Below are 22,260 nucleotides of genomic sequence, written 5' to 3' on the forward strand. Positions count from 1 at the left end.
ATATCAATGGAATATTATTTAGAAATCACAATCGTTCTCGAAAATATTGTTATGATATCAGGGTCGCCAACTATCTCAGAATGAAAATCTTTTATTTACAATCTCGAACAGATCATATCTGAGATGCAAAACAATCGGAATTTTCACTTCTTGGGAATTTTCTCCGTGGTTTTTCCGTGTTAGATTTTCATGCGGCCGATTTAACTTGGCGATGGTGCGATAAATGCTGATCTGCCTAACAGAGGGTACATATAAGTATTCACATACATTTATATACACAGAATAAACGTTGACAACTGCATTCACCAATATTACCATATTATATTATTATGTTACAGTTGTATTGAATTATCTGCAACGTATGAAAGAAAATATATGAAAATGTGTCAACGAGAAAGCGTATTAAACATACACGTATAACCGCAAATTCTAAATTTGATATAGTAGAGAAACGTTAATTTAATCTGGTTATGAAAGAAAACGAAGAGACCTCCCCTGCAACAACACTGTACTTATATCGATTTTTGGCAGTTCTGAGTTTTAAATGCCACAATATTTATTATACATATTGTTGTTTTTATTTAATAAAACGCAATATTTTTGTAGTACTTATTCCACTTTTAATTAATAGATAAGGACCGGTTTCGTCCGCCTCAGAGGGACATTTTCAACATTTTCAAATGTCCCTCGAGGCGGACGAAATCGCTCCTAATCTATTGATTAAAAGTGGAATAAATACCACAAAAAAATGCGTTTTATTAAATAAAAACAACAATACAATGCAGTTCCACCATGAATTGACAGTTAACAAAATAAAAGTTGTACATCTCCTTGGGCATCAAATGATGCATTGAACAACCACATACATGCACTAAAACATGTTTTAAATCAATTTTTAAGTTGCCGTCTTTTTTTCCATAGTAAGAAATGATGTACAAAGTTTTGACCACTGTTATTGAAGGTATATCTTTCTTTTTTGTATGTAGACCACTAAAAATAATCTAAAAAAAAATAACAATGTTATTTGCATTACTTCTTTTTTTCATTTTCCCACCATTTGTTAAAATCGATATAGCTACAGTGTTGTTGCAGCAGAGTTCTCGAATGATACTCCCATAATGGTTTGACAGATATTTACGGTGTGATATGCTATTACCACACTCAGTATCGATCAATCAGTATGTAATCTAAGAGGATAATTATGATAGGGGTATAGGGTGATGTAAACTACTGTAACCTTAAGCGGGAACTACACCGGAAACTTTTGTCGCCAACCTCATAAAATTTAACGGCTATGTCTCGGAATAGGGTAATAAAATCGAAGGTGTTGCTACTTGTTGAGGTTGCTCGTTTGTCCACACAGAGAGGCAACATGTCGCGGCAACGTCATTTTTTCTTGTAAGCCACGGAACGTTCGCCTGATTATTATTATTTATTCGCATTTGTCGCGAGTGCGGGACACCTGCTATACCTACCCATCAAAACGCGCTCGATATATGCGGCTGGGACTCATACACACTTTAAAATGTAGGTACATATTACAGTGAAATAAATATTATAGGTACTTATAGCTACCTATATTGCAATCTCAAAGGCGTTGGTGATCTAACACGGCTAACCCAAAATAGGTAGATGTAGGTTAGTACCTACTTCAATTTGGTCGATATAAACCTTAGAGAAAAAAACGACATCCAAATTATTATTTTACTTTACTATAAATTCCTAATAAAAAGATAAACCATACCAATACGATAATAATCGATATCATTGTCTTAATCATGACATATTATTTTAAATCAAACCTCGATGCAGATGTAGGTAGGTACATGTAACATGATTCTTACCCAATGCCATTGTTCTTACCTATCAAAGAATTATCGTTATATTTTTTATTGCTCGCGTGTCGCGTGTTATAATAATGATGCAATTAGGGATTTCAATACCGGTACATATTTCATAACCGGTATTCAATTATTTATCGATACCGAAATACCAGTATCAAAAATCCAATATACCGGTATTTTCGGTATTAAGAAACCGTAAGTACACGTTTATGTTTTTCGAAAATGAATGTAATATTATTTTGTCATTACTTACTACTGCATACTATATTAAATTTAATGTATAGGACGACAATGTAGTTAAATAATATTAAAATAAAATCCCTCAATTAATATACTTATATAATTGTCGCGATGAATTAACATATTTCAAAAAAGAAAATATTCATGGTAAATATTTCCAATTATTCTATAACTCTATTGATGCAACGTTGATAGTACATCCAGCAAACGTTGAATTTCAGCAAGGTTTTCTGTACCCGGACTTATGGTATTTGTAAAAATTAGCAGTTCTAAAATATCTATACTAATGATCTATACATTATTACAAAGGTCATCATAATAAAAAAATGTAGTTAGGTTCTTTAGGTTGCTATACAATAGTGTTTTAAATAGATGTTAATAGTTATATTTATTGATAGGTAAGTACTTCTTTATTCTATAATATGTTTTGACGAATACCGGTATTCAATAAGAAATTCTGAAATACCGGTATTGATATATTCATTCGGTAATCCCTAGATGCAATTGATTTCGAAGCACCGCGTGTACACATACAATTTAAGATTTCATTCCACTCATATTTTACGAACGAGAATATGATGATTATCATTAATAATTTATTTAAAGATGTTAAAGCATAAGTTATTGTTATTATTATTAAAATATATTTTGTAATGCGTCAAACATTTTTTTTATAAAATCATATGGTACTTATCAAATAATTCATTATATCGGCTATTTTCTAAATGTGTTTGCCGCTGTATTCCCCATAACTAACTTGTACCCATTTTTGTCAATATACTTAGGTACCTACTGATATTTTTTTAAAATATCGAAATATCTACTGAGTTTAGAATCTGGCAACATTGTAACAAATCAGTATTCGTCGTGGTTGGAATTGCGGCACTTGTGATTGGGGTGTTTTGGGAACCCATACACACCTTTCTTCTCTGTAATGTTCAATAGCTGTGATAATTTTATCATTGTCCCAATGTGCCATGATTTACCAGTGTGTAGGTATGTAATATGACTAATATGACTAATATGTAATAACAAAAAAACAAAAGAACCACCGCCGCTGTTTCACGTGTTCACGCAATGAAATATATAAAATGAATGACACTACAATAAAACTAAATCCGTCCAAAAAATATAGATACCTACTTTGTGTACCGATATCGATATATTGCCGGTATGGGCATATGGCTACGGGATGGGATGTTATCAGTCTGATAACATTTTAAATACCAATAAAAACAACATCATTACATACTTTTTTCCCGTAGCGGCAGTTTGCTGTGATCAGTAGAATCAGCAGATACAGTACGTGATCATAATGGATTAATTTGAACCTTTATAGCACCGATTTTCAAACTGGGAGGCGCGGAGTGTTGCAAAAGGAGGCGCGAAAAGTTTAACACAATGTAGCCACAGGTTTGCAGTTTGCAAATGCATAGTTTATAAATCAGCCGCTAGTTATCAACTACATAAAAAACAGTCCCATAAAAGGTTGTTTGCAAACCTGTCTGAAAATATGGAGACTAATTTTATAATACCTCACTTCCATACTATTGTGAAGCGCGCTAGCTATCTCGTGAAAAAATAAAATAAAAGGATCAAATCATAATGAGGCAATTTTTTAGGAATAACGGACGATAATAAAAAAAATGAGTGAATAAATAAATGCAAGGACCACTAATGCATTCACTGATTTAAAAAGACAAAGTAAAGGCATTCATAAAAAATTGGAGCTTTGGAAATCAAAATTTAAAAAAAAATAAGTTCGTCATGTGGAAACACTTTTAAATGATTTCTGCGCCAGATATATTGAAGCAACAAAAATCTATTTCTTGGTTAGTTTGCAAATGCATGTTTCACATTATTTTATTTATAGTTAAGTGTGCTTTGTATTGCTATAAGTAGTGCTTTGTTTCAGGGCTAATACATATTTTAAATATTTGCTTATGCGTTGCAATTTCATGTGATACCTATATGATGATAGATATACTTAAATGATAACTCCCGTGTATAATTTATTAAACACTACATTGGAGCACCATACTACCATTAACCTCAGCGATAGGTAGTTGGGCCCGCCAAAGATCCTGGCCTAAAGGCCCGCTTCAGGATGTGCGGCCCATGATAGAATCCATTTGTCAATGAACGGTGATGAATTCGGATTGACTACTATTGAAATTGATTGTGCTGTTGTGTGCGTAGCACATTCATCGCGTGAAAAACAAATTAATTTAAAAATGAATATAATATACCTAAGTAGTAGTACCTAAAACATTGTTTATTTTTATATTTTTTTTTCATTTTTGTATTGGTACATTGTTGAATATTTAAAAAGGTGTCTGTATTATTTAATGAAATAAAGGCTGGGGCGACAAGATAGGATTTTTTTTAAAGGGAGGCGTAGTAATATGAAGTTTGGAAACCACTGCTTTATAATACGTACGCGTTGATTCTCAGATTTTTTTTTCGAGATTTCGGAGAGTCCGAAAATACTATTATTTTGATTCTGTAAAAAATGTCACAAAATGCGTAATAAATAATAATCAAAATAAGTGCTAGACATGCTCCAATTGATTGGCAATCGCTACCTACACGGGAGAATAAAGAGTAAAAAATACATAAACATAAATTCCTGTACCTACCTACTTACGTAGCTCTTAGTATTAAAATCAACTGGTATGCGAATTTTATTAACAATAAATTATTAATGATCCTTCATTAAAGTGTGTTGCTAAATCTTTTGAGTTTTACCGCCAGCCTCGAAACAAGTGGTGACTCGTGTCGAGCGACAGAAATTCGATCCTCAATACGATAAAAGCAATTAAAACTTACGGACTAAAGTGATTATTTTTATGATGGCTGACCTCATTTTATAATGTCGCCACAAGTTTCTTTCAGTGAGGACGATGTTGTCAACCCCAACATTTGTCAACTTAGTTCAACAAACGATTAATGTAATTTATGGTCCAATAAAATATGATAATTATCGTTAAATTTTATGAGGTTGACAACACAAGTTTCTGGTCAGGACGGGCCTTTATGCAACATACAAAATCAATAAAAAATAGAAACATTATGAATGAAGAAGAAATATCAGCTAAGCATCGCCGCTTGACAAATGAACGAGTTCAACGATGGCTTAGGTACTCGGCAAAGTCAGGAGACTCTACAAAAACTCCACGAGGCTGATACAGCAGCTAACAGACGATAATAATGGTGTTTCAATCAGAATGAAGCCAGTAAGATAGAACATACACGTGGACATATAAGAGAGAGGTAAACATGGAGTAGTCGTATAAGAATTTTGACAGGTTACACTGCCACCTATTAATATTATAATACCTCCACTCTTTAAAACAGTTATTTTTATGGCACGCAAGGCTACATAATATTTATTCTGCGTGTAGCTATCTATCTCGTGTTGGCTATACCTAGTTGTAAATTGGAGAGTAATTGATACTTTAGTGTTTCCCAACCACTGTGTCTCGAAGACCACTCAGTTTTGTCATAATATGTGTAAAATGTGTTTTTATAATATTTAAGTAACACTTTTTAATTTAACAATTATATTGTGTCACAAAATCCTAATTCAATTTGTAGCAATCATATCACTCAGCATTACATGGGTGCCATACTTTAAAATGTATGATTTGTTGTCAAAACAAAACAATGGAGCGAAAATAATCGTCAGCCTGTCCTCAATCATAACTAGATCAGTGATTTATTAATTGCGACAATATTTCTTGTAATATATGGACTGCATTTGTATAAGAAGGACAGTCCATAATTCCTCATTCACTCATCGAGTCCGTCACGTGACACACTACTATCGTCACTAGTCTTTCACTCGACATAGTCAACTTTCATTCCACTCGAGTCCAGTTTTTCAGTTAATTAATATAATCAATCTCTCGTTCACATCGATCTCATCAGTACATCCGTACCCGCGATTATAACCCCATGCTGTTATTTTTATAAACGTATGCATTGTATTCTCGTATCAACAAATAAACCTCTAAGTGACCACGATTTTTTATCTCCTCTACCTCATCTCCCAAAGTGGTGACCCCGACGTGATATACAAAGCCGACGTGATCATCATTCCCCAAAGATTTAAAGTGTGTCGCTAACTCAAAAAGGTTTACCTAGGTTTTAAGGGGTACCTACATCAATTTGAAAAACTTCAGAAACTACAGAAAAATTGTAAGAAAAGGGTTGAACCGATTGGAATACAAACTCACATATTTCACCCGGATGAATGCTATTTTTCTTTATTCTGTCTATGGATTATCAAAACTAATTCATACTATTACGTTATCAGAGATATTTCAAATACCGCCAATCGAAGGCAACGACCCACCTAATTATTAATGAAGGTAATGATATCACTAAAATGATTATTATTATAGGTGCCATTCGTTGATACCCAAATTAATTATTAATGACATCATTGAACTTTCGAAAAATATAATTTATTTTTCACCACGTTTTTCTTAGCTCGTATTCTTATTTGTCCGGTGTTTGTTTATCCAGTACAAATCTTGCAATCGATTTTTAACTAACTTCCCGACTAGCTAGATATTTGAAACTTTTAGAATATATCAGAACACGATGTTAATACATTCTTTTAATACTTTTAGCCATCTTTAAGTAGAATTGAATTAATTTTCAGTTAATTCTGTTTTGTATGAAAAGTTATTTTAGAAGAAATCCGTAATCCAATCACTATTATTAGTTGCTAAGGGGGTGGTCCTAGCAGCTAAATTAATAATATATACGTGCGTTACTATGGAAATCGAAATGACATTTCAGTATTCTATATTTTTTTGTTTGTTGCAAAATAGCAAAAAAATTATTTGTTGACAATTATTGCCTTATTTGTCCTAAATTATTAATACATAGAATTGTCAAGTTTGTATGATTCAACAGAACGTGGTATATAAAAAGTTCTTTTTATCTTGTAATTATTATATTTTTTGTGTGATAATGGAATACAATTTTTAATGAACTTGATCGAAGAAAAATTTTAAATAATCATGAATCCTATTCTCTCTGGTCTGGCGTCTGGCGAATACACATAATATTGTTTTTCAATTTGTATTTGGAGACACAGTATGGGCTTAATATTAACAGATTGAGCAAAGTGACTAATATCCATTTCTTGTAAAAACAAAAATCTGTTAATACAAATCTCCACTCTGTGGAAGCTCATGTGAATTTATTAAGATCGGTCATGGTCAAAAGAAAGAAAAATAATGAATTAAATATAGATATTATCTATATTGTCGGGCAGAATTTACTCAAAATTATTACCAACCCTTGACATGACTCGATACTGTTTGACTCTATAATATTACTGCGATCTTTTATTTCAATGCAAGAAAAATGGCATTTCAATAAAATCTCTTTACAAATTACATTCCCGATCGAGTGCATCCGTTGTCCCGGATTTGTTTCATTTCGCATTTAAATATTCACCGTACTTTTATCGAATCGAGAATACTTGAAAATAACTGGAGTGAAAAGGCGCGAAGAAAATATTAGGAAACGTACGTAATTTGATATATTATATTTACATTATACTGTGTAAGTGCTGAGGAAAAACAGTAAATTTTCATATGTGTAATTTTTATTTAAAGGCTGTTAAATTCTTATTACGGTGGAGGTGCTAAATGAGTCGAAAAGAATTTGGGGTAAGCTAGAAACGCTTGGACAATCCGTAAACTTTGTAGGAAAGATATTTTGTGTCGTAACGAGACCCCATTTTTTTCTCATGATATGAAAAAGCATAATATAATAATCACATAAAATAGCTTTAAGTTTACCATATAAAAGTTTTATTTACAAATCTATATTCTCAAAATAAATAATTGCAAGATAAAAATAATTTCTATATACCACGTTTTTAAATTTTCTGTTGAATCATATAAACTTGACAATAATTCTATGTATTGATAATTTAGGACAAATAGGACAATTGTCAACAAATCATTTTTTTGCTATTTTGCAACTAACAAACAAATATAGAATACTGAAATGTCATTTTGATTTCCATAGTAACGCACGTATATATTAATAATTTAGTTGCTAGGACCATCCTCTTAGCAACCAATAATAGTGGATTGGATTACGGATTTCTTCCGAAATAACTTTTCATACAAAACAGAATTAACTGAAAATGAATTCAATTCTACTTAAATATGTTAAAGTTTATATGATTCAATAGAAAATTTAAAAACGTGGTATATAAAAAGTTCTTTTTATCTTGTAATTAATTATTTTTTAATACAATGTCCGATTCTAAGAAAATTATATGGGCCTCCACAGAATGGAGGTTGTATCGACAGATTTTTGTTTTTAGCGAGAAATGTACGTTAGTCACTTGCTCAGGTCCATACTCTGAGTCCAAACACACATTGAAAAACAATAAACCCGGGAATAGGCCCACACGTCACGCTCAGCTGAGCGTATCATTAAAATAAAAACCCAGACAATAATGCATTTATCCTTTGGATAATTTATTCATAATCACACGCATCTTAAGAAAAATAATTACAAGATATAAAAATCTTTTTATATAAGTACCACGTTTTTAAATTTTCTGTTGAATCATATAAACTTGACATTTCTATGTATTAATAATTTAGGACAAATAAGGCAATTGTCAACAAATCATTTTTTTGCTACTTTGCAACAAACAAACAAATATAGAATACTGAAATGTCATTTTGATTTCCATAGTAACGCACTTATATATTTATAATTTAGTTGCTAGGACCATCCCTAGCTAGTCGGAAAGTTAGTTAAAAATCGATTGCAAGCTTTGTACTGGATAAACAACCACCGGACAAACAAGAATACGAGCTAAGAAAAACGTGGTAATATTACGTCACATTCGATGTGATGTCTAATATAATTAATGATCAATATTCCATTATATACAAAATAAAAATCTTAATATATATATACATGTATATATATGTATTATACAAAAATATAAAAATATACTTAGATAAAATATAAAAAATAATACATAGATATATATATATATATACATAACAGATATAATTGTAGATTATATATACATTATATATAGTCAATTCACTGTCATTTACTTTTTATCTGTAAGAAATAAAAAGGCTTTTTATTTATTTATTATTTTATATTCCATTATTACATAAGAATTTAATTTACATTGACTTCTGTGGTTCACCACAAATAACATATTATCTATAGCAATACGAATTGGATTCCTGAATAATGAGGAACACTAAAGTATACAAACAAACGGTTTTTAAAAAAACAGGAATTAAAATAATATTTCGTCTACGGTCAATCGTTCGCGTAAAAATATATCCCTAGCATAGACAGTTTACCGAACTTCTTTATCATTGTCTTACAAGTAATCCTTGGAAAATTTTATTTTATATTAATTTTCTGATTTATTTATAGCAATTTGAAAGTAGGGTAGTTGAAAATACCAATTGCGGCATAAGCAATTAGTACGTCAAACATTTTAAAACGTGTAAATAGCACAATTACCTGTCAAATGAGTGCCAAGGCTTACAGATTAATTATTCATTTAACGAGACAACAGTAATAATTCCCGCTGTAAAATTTATTTGGAGGATTCCTTACAATAGGCTTCGACGCAAACAGGAAGGGAAGATGTTTCAACTGTCAAATAGCGGATTCCCCGTTTTAAAAACGAATAAATTTTAATCTCGGCTGAATAGTAATTTATTATTGAGATTTGAATAACTTCGTTAACACCTTGGGCAAAGATCAAGGAGGAACTGAACGAGATTAATTAGGAATTATTGTCTTATCAATGTTCTGAGAGTGTTTTAATTAATATTTATTAAGACACCGCCATTTTGTGTGGCGTCTTCCCAAAATGGCGGTGATTTAATTTCTTCGGTGAATTTGGCGCTCTTTTCAATTTCAATTTCAATTTATTTATTTTTACAAATTGTGGACATTACAAATTATAAGTTTAAGACGTTCACAACATGACATAAAAAAGAGATAGATAATATGTTATTAAACAAATATGTACATACAAAAATATTAATTATATAGGTACATGGAAATACACCGGATGAGTTAAGCAGACCCTATTTTAAAAATTTATAAAATAACGTCCACCTATACTCATCCTCACGTATGTGGAATATATCAACACCCGAAGCAATTTCGTTGAACATAGTTATCGCCCTCCCAATTGGCATTACCAGTGGCAGGTTGGTTCTGCACCTTGGGAGAATAAACAACTGATGTTCTCTATTTCTAAGATAGTTATCAGGGACACACAGGTCAACACTGCCCAGAATGGCAGAGTTCTCATTTATACCTCGTATAAGTCGAAAAAAATACATAGCTAAATAAAGATTTCTTCTAAATTGCAAACTGCAGTATGTAAGCATGCCTAAGAGAAAGTCAGTTGGATAAAGCCACGGATAGTATCCGTACAACCTCAAATAAAGGAGTCTCAAGAATTTCTTCTGAACCCTCTCCACCATAAGGCCATACTTCAACTGATGCGGTGCCCAAACAATAGACCCACTCTCAAGTCTGCTTCGAACTAAAGAATTAAATAAAAGTTTTAATACCGTAACATCCGAAAAGACCCGGGAAGTACGCATGACGAAGCCCAACATTTTAAGCGCCTTGTTACAAATGGTAACTATATGGCTAATAAATGTCAGTTTACTCTCAAACGTAATGCCAAGATCCCTTACAGATGATATTCGTGACAGAACTCTGCCATGCATTGAGTATTGGAAAAACAACACTTTTGAGGCTCTGGTAAACGACAAAAGATTGCATTTATCAATATTGAATTCTAGTTTGTTACGCCTGCCCCAATCTAATATATTATCTATATCAAGTTGGAGCTGACGACAATCGTCCAAGGTGACAACTTCCAAAAAGAGTTTCAAGTCATCAGCGAACAACAAAAACATAGCATTTTTTATTACCAATGCTATGTCATTTATAAAAATCGTGAACAGCAACGGCCCTAAGTTTGAGCCCTGAGGGACACCAGAAAATGTGTTAAAGGTCTGTGACTGATAAAGGCCGTACGATACGTATTGTTGACGGTTCCTAAAATAACTCCCGAATAGCTTCAAAAATCGATCAGACAATCCAATAAGTTGGAGTTTTTCCATCAGGACATCATGATCGACTTTGTCAAATGCTTTCGAGAAGTCATTGTAAGAACAGTCAACCTGGTGTCCTCTATCCAGGGCCGATGACACATAATTGGTAAATACCATCAGGTTAGTTTCCGTTGATCGGCCTGCTCTAAATCCATGCTGTTCATTTATTATAAATGACTCAATTTTTGGAGAAATCATGTTGTGCATGATCATCTCAAGAACTTTTGCTGGTGCAGAGAGAACAGCTACCGGCCTGTAATTTTCCACTGATGACTCTGTACCACTCTTATGGATTGGAGTAACCTTCGACATCTTCCACGTTTCCGGAAAGATACCTGTCTCCATTGTAAGATTATAAATATATGCAAGTGGGCCTTTGACAAAATCAACACACCCCTTTAAAAAAAATGTAGGGACGTTATCAGGTCCCAAAGAGTGAGTATTTTTTAGTTTTTTAATAAATTTTAACACATCACTCTCATCAACTGGAAAAATATCAATGGACTGGGCACCGCATGATGGCTGTCTTGACGCAGAGGCAACATCCAAATAAGGAATACTACTTGCGTAGACAGACCTGAAGTGACCAGCAAATGCTTCTGCCACTCCATGTCCGGTCACCTTTTCGCCTTTCCAACTCATCGAATCGGCATACCCGCCATCCCTTCTTAATGATTTAATATAATCCCAAAACGATTTGGGATTTTCACGAATGCAATCTTCTACCGATTCCATATATGTTCGATAGGCCACTCGAACAGCTTGCCTCACTCTCAAACGATAAAGGCTAAACATTTCATAGTCGCGTAGACCATGCTCAGCCTTCCAAGCTTTGTGATAGCAATGCTTGATCTGAATGTCCCCAATAATCTCTCGAGAAAACCACCTCGGGTATCGCCTTCCACCACGACATGGCGACTTCCTTGAAAAACATTCATCAAACACATTATATACAGTATTATAAAAGAATTGTACCGCCTCATTTACATCACAAATCCCGAGCAACTCACTCCAATCTACTTCACTCATTAATGAGTAAAGTAGCTCGAAGTTTCCACCTTCAAACTTCCATCCCCTGCACCGATCGGTTTCATGTGAGGGTATGTCAGTTCGCAGCGGGCGAATCGACCGAAACCTGAGCACAAAAACCAAAGTAGGATGATAGTCATCCTCCCGTACAAGAGGGGACATGCATCGGGAAACTGACAAATTGATGTTGCTGAATACCCTATCCAGAAGCCCATTACTAGAGTTAGAAATATCATTGTACTGAGAAAATCCAAAAACAGCGCACATAAATTCCAGGTCACTATTGACCCTTTCACCGTTGCGCGCTGAAGTTAAATTAAAGTCTCCCAACACAATAATACTTCTGTCTCCAATCAAGTTGACACTAGATAGCATATTCTCAACAAAACATTTATACACCTCCACGTCACTGGCTGGAGGAAAATATACAACACAAACGTAAATAGTGACTCCATCACAGGTTAGTTTCACCCAAAGGTCCTCATTTAGAGTCTCTAAAGCATGGACACGTTCGGCCTTCAACCCCTCCATGCTTCTAACCCCCAAAAGACAGCCTCCACCCTGCCTGTGGCCTGCGCCGGAGTCTCGATCCCTCCTAAAGACTAAGTACTCACTTCCAAAATATTCGCGATTAAAAACACTGTCATTAAGCCATGTTTCAGTTAACCCTATGACATCATAGTCGTCAGCCAAAACATTTCTCAAAAAATCGACAGCTTTTGTCTTTAAGCCACGTACATTTTGGTAGTAGAACAATAATTGCCTTGGGCAATTATTATTTTCATTGTTAAGTCAGCTGGTTGGCAGCCGTGGTGTTTCAATTTTTGACACCCATTCTTTAATGAATGAGTAACGTGGCCAATTATCGGGCTTTAGAATCAACGTACTCAGTTTAACAGGGATCCCTATCTTAAAAGATGCGTAGTCCCCTTTTGACTTTAGCTTTGAAATTGTAAATTCGGCGTTACAATTTGCAAGTTTTTTTAAATAATTAGACATATCCGCAGCAGACGTCTCTGGGTGAAATGGGTAGAAGTGGTAGTTTTTAACTACATCGCTCCCCTTCACTCCTCCGCCTAAGATGCCACGGACAGCCGCTGGTCGCTTCTTCTTCGCTACTGTAGACCATTTTCCGTCTTCAGTAGATTGTTCAACAGCCGAAATGTCTATGACGTCACGCTCTGGATTAGAAGTACTTTTCCGCGTTTTTGGGATCTCGGTCGTAGACTTTTTATTGGTGTTATCCAAAACCTTCTGTGACCTGGTTATTCGGGACGTCATCGTATTAGATAGAGTCGCAGTTGTTGTTGTTGATTTCTGTTTGACACTCGATTCCTTGATTGGCGCATTACCGCTAATTACCAATTTGGATTTTGGCTTGCTCGGTAAAGCGGCGAGCGGTGCATCGCGCGGGGCCGGAGGGGGGCACACCATTTGACAGGTACACGTTTTATTCAACCGTTCTTCTAATTTTTCAACTTTTTTTAGCAATAACTCCACAATCACTAAGACACGATTTGGTGCAGCAGACACGAGATCTTCACCATTGCACTGAACTGCTTTGTTTACAGTCGACATTTCTAAATTTAAATGAATTAAATTCAGTCAATTTTAAGGATAAGAAGAGAGCACACAAAAACAGTCGTCTCACGTCGGCGGTAACTGGATGACATGTCTCAACAACACTTGTCTCAACAAAAAGTTACAAACATTTGTTGTTTCTGGAATTAAATTGAATAACGTAAATGAATCGATTCTCATTTAAATAAAAGAGACTGGGGTAAATTGCTAGCAACGATTTTTTAGTTTGGGGTGAAAATGGGCAGGCATCATAACTAGAGTTGGGTTTCGGGAATTTCCCGATGGGAATTCTGGAGAAATTTTCGAAATTTTCCATCCCGAATCTCGAGAATTGAAATTTTTAACATTTCGGGAAATCCCAGATCTCGAGAATTCAAAATTTCATCATTTTGGGAAATCCCGAATCTCGAGATTGAGATTTTCTCGGGAAATACCTAACTCTACTCACAACGGTACCAGATATCGCCTGGAAAATGGTGCGCTATGTAAACTATAAACCACTAAAACCCCGATGACTTTAATTCGCATGATGTGCGATATGAGATTTTACAAGATATACAGAATCAACAAAGGTAAAGGAAAGTATGTATCATATTTCACAGATATATAATAAGCCAAACAGTCGCTCAACAGAATTCCTGGTCTTAATTTGCGCCTTGTTGTACCGTCTTTCGCCACGTGAAACAGGGTTTAATACTGGTGTAACTAGGATTTCTTGTACCATCTTTCGTGAACTTGAACTTCAATCTAAATTCCGGCTCATCATATCCTGCGTGCGGGTCCTGTATGTGCCTGACGTATCTCCTTGGTCATGAAGCTTTAGCATTTTGCGCGAATTCTATCGTGTGTTCGCAATACCTGCAAACTGCGTATGCATATTCTGCATATGCATGCCAAACGAATTAAAATTATTAATATCCATATTAAGATAAATTTTTTTTAAATAAATTTGTGTGTATGTACTTTTATAATAGACACGCAATTTTATTTTGACATTTGTCAGTGGTAAAGTGCACTGCCTACTTGACGTAATTTTTTCCGTAAATTTTACTCTTAAATGACAGTTTGTTATTCTATGGATACAGAAGGCGACGTGTTCATAACTCTTTAATCTATAGTGATGACGTACTTTTCGGTAACTTAAGAAAAAATGGTAAATCTGGATTGTGCATTGCGCTATCAAAAGTAATTTTATATAATATAATATAAATTCGTTCCTTCATTCGCCGCCGTTTATTGTGTGTCTGCACGACCTGCGTACATCCACGAGACGTCACTGACCATACAAATTTTAAATCACTCATAACAACACTCAGAGGTTGATTTTTATGAAAGTCATCCTTCTTACAAAATATAGTCAAGAGTAGGGAATCCAATCCCGGGCTATTTTCGATACCTATGAATCCCGGGATTGATAAACATAATCCCGGGATTTCGGGATTGATTTTTTTATCAATTTTTATGGAAAATATAAGAGAAAAAATACTTTTAATACAAAATAACTACATTAGAAATAAACTGAGTTTAAATGAAGTTTGATGTGTAGGTTGCCGATTCATTTTATTTTTTCACATAAATTATTAAAAATGAGAAAGATTGGTAAAAAAACAATGCTTCGCACTTTTAACAAAGTAATTCCACCATGATATCATACGTTTTACGGCAGTTTCATATTTGGCTGACTTATTAGATTTATGAAGCGGAAAGACCATAAGTACGCCATGATTATTTGCTTTACTATTTAAAATCTCGCTGATCTATTCATTATGTCTTTACTATCAGAAATAGCAATCTCATATTAAATTCACACTATTATTAATATTACAATATTATTTACTCCATTAAACTTGTGTATTTCCAAGATTTAACGTATACAATATTAACAATAAATGTCTTAAATAGTATAAATTATACTAGATTTATTTTTGACCGATTTTATCAATGTTATTTGTAAATATAAAAATTTTATATTAACAATGGAAAAAAATCCCAATCCCGGGACCAGTCCCGGGATCCCGGGATTGTCAAATTGTAATCCCAAAATCCCGGGATCAGAATTTTGGCTCGGGATTGGATTCCCTAGTCAAGAGCGTCAAGAGCAGTAAATATAATGACTTTGAATTTTTTTTTTCTCTAACAGAGATTTATGACAAGAACCAAGCTTAAAACTTTTCACTTGATCTAAATAATATGGAGAGCAAATTTTACTATTAAAAAAGCGTGAAATATGACTTTACTATTAGAGATTTTTTTTTTAATTGTAAAGCTCTGCTTGACTTTCAAAGGTTCTACAGATTACGCAATTCGTTTTACTATTAGAGGATGGGTATTATTTTGAATGGTTATAAATCAAGATGTTGAATAAAAGCTCGTGAACTAAAATCGAACCTAAATTTTATTAATGTGAAAGTTAAAAAAATATTATTAACTAAGATTACTAATTATTAATTAGTAAATCGTTTTATATTGCAAACCAGTAAAAATTGGTACCGGGTAGTAGTGTGACCTGTCAATATTCTTGTCGATGCCCTCAATAATACTATTTAGCTAACGATAATACTATTTTACAACGTTACAACATTTTTATTAGGTCTTATTCGTATTTGTCCGGTGTTTGTTTGTCCGGTACAAATCTTGCAATCGATTTTTAACTAACTTCCCGACAAGCTATAAATTTGAAACTTTTAGAATATATCAGAACACGATGCCAATGCATTTAGCATTTAGCCATCTTTTAGCAGAATTGAATTCATTTTAAGTTAATTCCGTTTTGTATGGAAAGTTATTTCAGAAAAATCCGTAAAAAGTAAATGACTGTTATTGGTCCTAGCAACTAAATTATTAATATATACGTGCGTTACTATGGAAATCAAAATGAAATGTCAAAATTACATTTCAGTTTTCTATATTTGTTTGTTTGTATTTTATTTTCTTCATATCAAGTACAAGTTTGAGCATATTGAACATAATAAATTTAAAAAACGTTGTATATAAAAAGTTCTTTGTATCTTGTATTTATTTTTAATTGTTTCTTTATTTTCTATTTTTTATTTCTTTTCAATAAAATTATTTTTCGCTTTGTTTTTTTTCTCTAGTTGATTTACTTTTAGGTACTTTTTATTCTAAATGTTATGTTGTAAACGTCTTGAATTAATAATTTGTTATGTGCTCAAGGTGTATTTTTTTAAATAAATAAATATTGCTAACCAGAAAAAAATTGGTACTGGGTGGCAGTGCGACCTGTCAACATTCTTGTCGATGCGCTCAATAATACTATTAAGCTAACAATAATACTTTTTTTTGTATACTTATCATAAGCAAAGCAATATTATAGTGTAAGTGTTTATAGTTAATGAACGCGGCGATTTGAAAACCAATATAGATTGACAGGTACCTATATATTTCAATAAATCCGGTGTATCCCCTTAAGCCCGGGCCCCAGACTAAAACCCTCTCAACCCCCATTTGTGAGGGGGACCGGGGTCTTGACCCATTTTTCTCAACCAGTTTGTACCTACGAAGCGTGTGCAATCATTTCTGTCAAACCACGTGTTAAAATCACGTATGCACATTAATTGAGCACTGCAAGAAGTTCTTTCTAACAGCAACATTAATGTTTGAATTTCAACATCAAGGTTAGTGCCGTGAAGCCACCCATCTGCCATTCCTACCCTTCCATACAGTTCATTAATTTACAACCAATAATAAAATTAACACTTTTAGTTCTGATTAATCCTTATAATGTGAATTAGGGCTAGTAATGTTTTTTGTATTATTTTGTAAAATGTATTTTAGTTGAATTAAACCGTGTCCGGAAATTTGCACGTATGCAGTTTGCCGAATCACACTTCACCGTGAAAATGTTGTATAGGAAATATATGGTAGTAAGTTAAAGACAGTCCAACCTCTTTGGGTCGTCTGAGATAAAATTTATGTCTAAATAAAACACGGTTCTTGTCGGTTTACAGGAAGTCAGTGGCAAACGAATTTTGAAAATAGCCGATATACTGGAGTATTTGTTAGGTTAGGTTAGGTTAGATTAGGTTAGGTTAGGTTATGTAAAATATCAAATCGAACCTATCAAATTTAATATCTGATAACAACGATGATAGCATTATTATCAGATATTTGAATGCAATCATTATCAAATCTATGCTCATATTGAATATATTACAAATTAAATATTATTGTCTACAATGCTCCACGAACGACGCGTAATTTTTTCATCTCAGTGCTATAGAGATGATCGTATAGTATCATCTCTTTCCATCATTTCACGGCTAACTGTGCCACGGTGAAATGTAATACGTACAATTTACATGTAACCGAATTAGATTAAATGAATTTATTTATATTCAGTTAAATTTATTTTGAATTTATTAATTTTTGTTTGACAGTTAAAATATGTCTGTATTTGATTATTTATGTTATAATGAATGTTCAAATGTTTATCGTTTCAAAAGTATTTCTCAATATAAAAATATCAAACTTTATTCATTATCCCCAAATAAATACACCTCATTCAGCGATTTCATAATAAGTATTAAGCCGAATTCAAAATATTCCAGAGAAGTTTAATACAAAATTTACCGAAATCTTGAGAGAGCAGATTTTAAACTTTTTGAAAAATAATTATTCCCAGCCATCGCGATAACGTCGTAATTAATTTGACAAATAATTCCCAGTGTTTCCCCCCCCCCCCCTCCGCCAGTTTAGGCCGTCACTACATTCGCCTTAGCCCATTCCCAAAAGTTCAAATTGCCCAAAAGTTATAAAAGTTAAACTCTGCGCGTTCATTGAAAAGTTTAAGTTTGGTAACTGATTTAGTGGGCCAGTGAACGTGACGTTTACCTTCTTCTTACTAACAGATATATTAAACCCAAACCCTTGAAAAATTCTAAAGAACTCAACTAAGAAACTGGCAAGATTACAGGCAACATCCGGTGTGTAACTTATTTTACGTGAACCAGTATGAGGCAGTAAGCAGTTCAGTGAATCTATGTTCCGATCAGCCATTTTATAAAATTACTATAATCAGAATAATGGCAGTTGTAAAAAAGCTAGGGCTAGAGTGCCAACCATGGCCCCCACATTCTGAAGCGGGTCCCAAGGCTAGGATCTTTGTCGCCCTGCCTACCTATCACAAAGGTTAAAGGCAATGTGACGCTCTACAGTAGCGTTTTCCAAATGGCGTTCACGGAGAAATTAAGGGAATTTGGTGTATTTTTAAAACTTACATAAACTTGAATTATAGAGTGATCAAGTAAATGACAAAATTAAAACACACAATCACATAATATAACCATTATTAAAGGAAAATAGCGCAGCAGGCGACTTTTTTATTATTAGAGCAAATTTGTAATGTGTATTTATCTCACTTATTTGGTCAACTCGCCACGCCAGGCCCCCCATGAGCCCGGGTCCCCAGGCTAAACCACTACCCCCCCCCCCTTAGTGGTTCCAATACTCGAAATGGCTAGAGCGCACCGAAGCACCGTTTCATAAAATCCTCGAAAAGTCCGCTTTATTTACTAAAAAACTTAAAAATAACGTATTGGTTCGGAAATTATTATAAAATAATTAAGTACAATAATTTTTACTTTACATATTTTTTCTGAAGTTTAATATGAATGTTGACATCCTGGTTGGGCCAATTATGATGAATCTCATTCCTATCCTCACATTTACCTCCAAATCCATTAATATTGTCACAAGACCAGGCAACCACCAATTACGGGCCATCAGTCGACCGTGATTGAATAACATTTAGTTGACTAGGGTTACATCAAGAAAGCTGACGCGTGCAGGCTTATAGCGTTATTGTCGCTAAATGGCACTTGTGAATTGTTCGTAAACCGAATTTGATACGGTTTGAGCGAACGTCGCGTCTATCATTCATCCTGAATTTGTCATCATAATTCATCATCAAAAGTGAAAGCGTGAGAGTAACATTCCGAACCGTCCGTTTACCAGTGCGTGAGTGCGTGAACACCGACCCGGCTCCAGCGCGCGCTAGCCTTCTCAACATAAAAAGATCAGTATCTGGCATGCTGGTTAACTCCCCCCCCCCCCCCACCTAGATCTGTAGTCAACCAGCATCTTCAAATTACAGTCCACTGTAAAAGTGCCACCACATCCTTTACAACTCTATGTTTACGAATAAGATTTTGTGTTATTTTGTTACAAGGATTTTTAGGCGATATTAATCTCTAGGTATTCAATTTTGGCTTCCAACGAATAGTCAATAGATCTTCGTCATGAAAACAAAGTCTGTTATAATCACGTGCTAATAATAAAATAATGATTGATTGCATAATATATTATATGAACACAAGTCATTATGAATGTCTTTATCTAATTAATAATATAAATTTTGATTAATGAGAGTTTTGTAACATTCCATATGATTTGAGTTCAGTATTCCAGATTTCACCATCCGACATCTTCAATGTATGTGGATATATTATTATTTGTTATTGCTAAATTAATTTATAAACGATCATAAAATAATACATTATAATATGTATAAGTTAATGCAGTGACGTCTCATGGGGTTAGACAAATCATGTACTGCTTATGGATGGCAGATAATAATTATTACATTCGTTGACAACGTATTCCGTAAAAATTAGTTTTCTTCGCATGCACAAAACATTATCAGTACTATTCATTTTTTAACCATTTCCGATCCTAAGAGGACCATTTATTTTGTATTTACATTTTGAAATTGATTTTGATCACATGCTCAATCTATTAGATCCATACTCTGGTCCAAGCAATCATTGAAAAACTACATGTGAATTTTTCCTACAATATTATAAGCTGACGCTGGTGATGGCTAACCCATCGTGAGAGATGAATTCATAATACATAATATGGTTAAATAAAAATCAGTATGATACTTTTTAATTTCACATTTTACCTCATTAATGATACACTGAGTATCTTCCAACGGTCAGCATACCTCTTTCAACCCCCATGTGGCTTATAGTGTACCCAAGAGCAACCAGCTACATTATCCCTTTGAATTTCTACACTAATCTGCTGCCTCAGATACTTCCGCTAGACGACGCCCAATTTCCGCTACTGTTTTGTAGTAAAGAGGGTCCCCATGGTCCAAAAGTTTCGAACCCCAGGGGCAGAAAATATAATTGGGCATTAGTTTCTGGTATTATTTAAACTTTTTACTCTCTGTCTAATAAGTGACTGATGCAGATCTGACATGCTTTGTAACTCAACGTGAATGTATCAAACATGTTAGGATACCACTCCTCAAAGATACGAGGGTGGGTCAATAAGTCCTTAGAAAAGCCGACAGGTGGCGCGACTAGTACTGTAAGCGGTTTGTTTTCATGCAGCGGCACTACCGATTCAGTATGCTGCGAAGTTTCAATCAGATTGGTCGGGTTGTTGTGTGTTTCTCGTACATTTAAAAAAAAAATTTGCTTGTGGAAAATGGAGAAAATTGAGTTTAGAGCTGTTATTAAACATTTTAATATAAAAGGGTTAACAGCAAAGGAAATAAAAAATGAGTTGGATTTAGTTCACGGCATATCTGCTCCTTCACTTGCAACTATTTATAACTGGTTAAATGAATTTAAACGTGGTCGTACATCAACAAAGGATGAACCACGCTCAGGACGTCCTGTAGAGGTGACTACACCAGAAATGATCAATAAAATCCACGATATGGTGTTAAGTGACCGAAGATTAAAGTTGAGTGAGATAATTGAGGTTACAGAGATCTCAAAAGGTAGCGTCATTTCTATTTTACATGACAAATTGGTCATGAAAAATATTTCTGCAAGATGGGTGCCGCGTTTGCTCACAGTCGACAATAAACGCAATAGGGTGGTGGCCTCTAAAGCCCTGCTGTCGCTCATGCAACGCAATCCGGATAAATTTTTTCGTCGCTTTGTGACTGTAGATAAAACATGGATACACCACTATACTCCCGAGACGAAAGAACAGTCAAAGCAGTGGATTGCGAAGGCAAACCATGTCCAAAGAAGGCGAAAACCGTAAAATCAGCTGGTAAGGTTATGGCTACTGTATTTTGGGATGCACGTGAAATTATTTTCGTTGACTATTTGGAAAAAGGAAAAACAATAACAGGGGATTATTATGCATCTTTATTGGACCAGCTAAAAAACAAAATTGAAGAAAAACGGCCTCATTTAAACAGAAAAAAAATACTCTTTCATCAGGACAATGCCCGTGTTCACACATGTTTACGATCAATGGCTAAAATTGAAGAATTGAAGTTCGAATTGGTCGACCACCCACCGTATTCGCCAGATTTAGCCCCCAGTGACTTTTTCCTTTTCCCAAACTTAAAAAAATGGCTAAGTGGACAACGTTTTTTTTCAAATGAAGAAGTCATCGATCGGACAAATGCTTATTTT

Source organism: Rhyacophila brunnea, unplaced genomic scaffold (genome assembly GCF_057557595.1).
Source record: "Rhyacophila brunnea isolate RB1 unplaced genomic scaffold, BYU_Rbru_1.0 scaffold_4, whole genome shotgun sequence".
Lineage (NCBI taxonomy): Eukaryota > Metazoa > Arthropoda > Insecta > Trichoptera > Rhyacophilidae > Rhyacophila > Rhyacophila brunnea.